Source organism: Triticum dicoccoides, chromosome 5B (assembly GCF_002162155.2).
Source record: "Triticum dicoccoides isolate Atlit2015 ecotype Zavitan chromosome 5B, WEW_v2.0, whole genome shotgun sequence".
NCBI lineage: Eukaryota > Viridiplantae > Streptophyta > Magnoliopsida > Poales > Poaceae > Triticum > Triticum dicoccoides.
Window position 1 is genome coordinate 389,460,592 of NC_041389.1, and position 5,134 is coordinate 389,465,725.

Below are 5,134 nucleotides of genomic sequence, written 5' to 3' on the forward strand. Positions count from 1 at the left end.
GCCGTCCAGAGCTGCACCAAGGCGCATCTGGCATCGCGAGTAGCCGTCAGGGTATGCTTCATTTTTGACTTTGCTTTCCTTTGTTCTTTTCTGTGGGGGCGCGCCAGTGCACCCACTGGGTGTAGTTCCCGAGTTTCGGGCCGGCTGCTGAGCAGGCGGCTCGGAACTCCTTCTGGCGAGTTCCGATACTTATCTTCGTCTAAAAATTCTTATTTGCAGGAGTACCACAACCTCCGCGTCACTGCTTTCAACCGCAATGTTGAGGAGCTGGACAGGCGGACTGCCGACTTGTTGGAGAGTCGGAGTGAGTCTTCCTTCTTCTTCGCGGGGGTGCGCTGGCGCACCCATGGGCTGTAGTCCCCGAGATTCGGACCGACTGCTGAGCAGTCGGGCCGGATCTTCTCAGTGACTTTCTTTGTTGATGACTTAACATCTTTCTTTTTTATTCTTTAGAGGCCAACGCCACTCTTCAGCAGCAGCTGGGCAAGGCCAACACCGCCTTGAGCGCCAAGGGGGAGGAGTGCGGCAAGCTCGCCACGGAGCGTGATCTACTGGCCGCGCAGCTGGCGGAGCAAAAGGAGCTGCTCAAGAAGGCGCATGAGAAGTCAGAGAAGAAAGAGGCTGCGCTCCTGGCCAAGTTCGAGAGCGAGCGCTCCTCCTGGACTAACAAGGAGGCGCAGCTGACTTCCGGCTTCCATGAGATTGAGGACATCGTCGACGGTGAGTTTCTTTACTTTCTTTGAGCCGCCGACTATGGGTTGGGCTGACTCCTGATTCTGACTTGCTTCTTTTTTTTTTGTCTTGGCAGACTTCTTCCCTGGCCACTCGCAGGCGGCCACTCAAGCCATCGAGGCGGATCGTGAGGCATGGAGGGCAGATGGTGCGGAGATTGCCGCCAATGCCCCCCGAACCCCTGATGAGCAGCTTCTGAGCATCGAGGCCCATCTGCATCCGGCCCATCGGATGCTGCGCAGGCTTCAACGTGCCGGTGCCCAGGCCATTGTCGCCTTGTGGCCAGACATGCCAGTTCTGCGCACTGCCAGTCGGACTGCCGACTGGCTGGAGGTCGCAGTTGGTCGTCTTGAGGCTTGGAAGGGTTCCTCGGCCCGGGCTGGAGCGCGCCGAGCCTTGGAATTCGTCAAGGGTGGTATCCAGGGCTGGACCTGGACCGTCTGGCCGCGTTCCGGTCAGAGGCCCAGGCGGAGCTGGTAGCTGTGGAAGACGCCCTCGTTGCTCGTGCTGCGGCGATCGCCGACTATGCCGACACCAGTATCTTCGTCCCTGATCGGGCTGAAGACGGCAGGGAGGCGCCGCCGGAGTGGTTCGGGATGAACCCAGATTACGACGAGGACTCAGCGGAGGTGATTGCTTCCAGCGCCCAGGAGGAAGGCGAGGCGGAGGACGGAGGCGCCAGAAGGCGGAACGGGCGACCAGCCTCAGCTCGACCGCGCCTCCAGCAACGAGCCGTGTCCGCAGAAGGCGGCTGCCGCCGGAGATGATCAAGCCGAGACTGCCCAGCCGGCTGCCCAGGCGCCTGACACCGTCGTCTCCTCTGACCCTCCGAATCCGGATGCCACCTCGTAGGCTATTGTCTTGCCTCCAATTTATCTGTCTTAGTAGTCTTTGAAGAACTTGGTTAATTCGAACAATTCCACCCGCTGGGTGTATTTTGAACTTCTACTTGAAGATTCGGCCAAGGGCCTATGTTATGTAAATATTTATCCGAGTTCTATCTTTCCTTGCTCATTGCTCTTTTGCCTTTTTCCTTTGCTGCCTTCCCTTAGTCGCCGCCTTGCCAGTCGGACAACCGCTCTACGGACTGCCACTGGATCAAACGCTTGGCTACTTTGGTAAGGCAAGTACTTGGCCATTTTAGAGTCTTTTTAACAAGTCGGATAGAAAGCGGTAAGCCGACTACTTACGAGTCGGCTTCACTTAAGAGAGGCTAGAAGAAAGCGGCAAGCCGACTACTCATGAGTCGGCTTTGCTTGAGAGAGGCTGGAAGCCGTCTTAGGCTATGTTTGTGCTTTGGGTCCTTAGCCATTTTTCGTGTGGGCGCCCGTTCTTCCTTACTCCTGCCTACCAAACAGTCGCTCTGCGAGCTGCGGCTTCTGACACGAGACGGCTTAGGCGCCACACACTACTTGTCTGACTGCGGAAGCATTTCATAGCGCGAGGCGGCGAGTCCCCGGGCTGACTAGTCGAGCACGGTGCCAAGCGACATAACAAAGAGTAATATACTCGAAGGCATAATTCGTATCATATAGATAACAAAAAAGGGCAGTCCCCGAGCTCGTCTCGGGTGGCCCGAAGTCTTGGTACTTTAATTCAAAGGGTAGCGTGATACATACTACATCAACTGTAAATCTTCGGAGAAGATTTGCATTCCATGGGCGCTCCGTCTCTTTGCCAGAGTCATCCCTCTTGCGTGCTCGGGGCTTCTGAGCGTCGATCAGGTAGTAGGAGTCGTTTCCGAGCACCTTGCTAATAATGAAGGGGCCTTCCCAAGGCGCCGACAGCTTGTGCTGGCCGGCTGTTTGCTGGATCAGCCGGAGCACAAGGTCACCCTCTTGGAAAGATCTCGGCCTGACCTTCCTGTTGTAGTATCGGCGCAGGCTCTGCTGGTAGATGCTGGACCGGCTGAGTGCCAACAGCCGGCCCTCTTCCAGCAGATCGACACCGTCTTGACGTGCTTCTTCTGCTTCTTCCTCGGTGTACATGGTGACTCGAGGAGAGTCGAACTCTATGTCCGTTGGGATGACGGCTTCAGCACCGTAGACGAGGAAGAAGGGTGTGAAGCCGGTTGACTTGTTTGGAGTCATGCGCAGACTCCAGAGGACGGCTGGCAACTCGTCAAGCCAACAGCCGGCCGAACGCTCCAGTGGTTCGACCAGTCGAGGCTTGATGCCAGACAGGATGAGGCCATTTGCTCGCTCTACCTGGCCGTTTGACTGCGGATGGGCAACGGACGCTAAGTCCAGTCGGATGCCCTGAGTCGTGCAGAAACGGGCCAAGGCACCTTTGGCGAAGTTTGTGCCATTGTCGGTGATGATGCTGTGCGGTATGCCGTACCGAGTCATGATGTTGGCAATGAAAGTCACGCAGTCGGACCATTCAACTTCTTGATGGGCTTTACTTCTATCCACTTGGTGAACTTGTCCACCGCAACGAGTAAGTGAGTTAGGCCGCCTCGGGCTGTTTTGAATGGTCCCACCATATCCAGGCCCCAAACCGCAAAGGGCCAGGCGATGGGGATAGTCTTGAGTGTCGAAGCCGGCTGATGTGGCTTGGAGCGGAACTTCTGGCACCCTTTGCACTTTTAAACCAATTCTTTGGCCTCTTCTAGGGCAGTCGGCCAGAAGAAACCATGTCGAAATGCCTTGGCGACGAGTTCTCTTAAAGCCGCATGGTGGCCGCACTCGCCCTGATGGATATATTTGAGAATCGCTTGGCCTTGCTCTAGCTCGATGCAACGCTGGTAGACACCAGTGACGCTGCGCCTGACCAACTCTCTGTTGACTATGGTGTAGGTTGCCGCTCGGCGTTGTACTTGCCGAGCCAATGTTTCATCAATTGGCAGTTCTTTGCTCACCGGGAACTTGAGGATGGGCTGCGCCCATGAGGGTGCTGCTATTTCTTCGACTACCAGTACTGCGACTTGGACGAGGGCGGCTGGGCTGGGAGGCGGCGGGTTGGAGTCCGCAGCCGCTTGCTGGATTGATGAAGTCCCCGGGCCGACTGGAGCAGTCCCCGGGCCGAGTTCTGGAGTCATCGGATTGGTCGCCGCAGTCCCCGGGCCGGGCTCTGAAGTCCCAGGGCCGGCTTCGACTAGAGCGCTCTTGGAGTCGGATCCGACTTCTTCGGGTGGAGCTGGCACGAAGATGGAGTCTGATTCTGGTGAAGGCTTGACAGACGGCTTGAGGAGGCGCCAAAGGGCGACGCCGGATGGTATTGCTTGGCGGGTGGAGCCGATTCGTGCCAAGGCGTCTGCTTGGTCGTTGTCATTCCTTGGCACGTGGAGGAACTCGCACCCCTCGAAGTATCCGCTGAGTTGCTGCACAAGGAAGCGGTAGCTCGCCATGTTTGCATCCTTGGCGTCCCAATCGCCAGATGACTGCTGGACCACCAAGTCAGAGTCGCCATAACACAGGATCCGATGAATGCCGAGTTCTTTGGCAAGCCGGAGCCCGTGAATGAGCGCCTCGTACTCAGCGACGTTGTTGGAGGCGGCAAAATGGATCTGCAGCGCATATCTGAGCTTGTCGCCTTTGGGGGAAGTGAGGACAACACCGGCTCCCAAGCCGGTGCGCATCTTGGAGCCGTCGAAATGCATCTGCCAATGGGTGGAGTCGGGCGCTGGCGGCAGGTACTGGGTCTCGGCCCAGTCGACGAGGAAGTCGGCCAGTGCTTGTGACTTGATGGCGGTGCGGTGCGGTCTTCAGTCTGTCAGTCGGGTTCAGCTTGATCTGGTGATATCCAGAATATGCATCTAAGAAACTCAACAGCTCGCATCCGGCTATGGAGTCTATCACCTGATCAATTCTCGGCAGAGCGAATGGATCCTTGGGGTAGGCTTTGTTGAGGCTTGTGTAGTCGATACACATCCGCCACTGCTTTTTCTTCTTTAGCACCAGGACTGGGTTTGCTAGCCACTCTGGGAAAAACACTTCCATAATGAAGCCGGCTGCCAGGAGCCGGGCTATCTCTTCTCCAACAACTCTTCTCTTCTCTTCTCTTCTCTTCTGACAGGCGGCGCAAGGGCTGCCTGACGGGCTTCACATCAGACCGGACATGTAACTTGTGCTCGGCGAATTCCGTCGGTACACCTGGCATGTCTTTAGGGGACCATGCGAAGATGTCTCAATTCTCACGGAGGAAATCGACGAGCTCGCCTTCCTATTTGCTGTCAAGGTTTGTACCCATGACAGCATACCTCTCTGGGTGCTCCGGGTCCAAGGGTATCTTCTTTGTTTCTCTGGCCGACTTGAACGATCCTTCTGCTTCCGACTCCTTGGGGTCGGGCGACATCTCGGGCTGCTTGCCGGCCATCGCCACAACCCGATCAAGAAGTCGCTTCTCAGCTGCGATCACCAAGGACTCGGCCAGCCGACTGCTTTCGGCCGCGCAAGCGGAC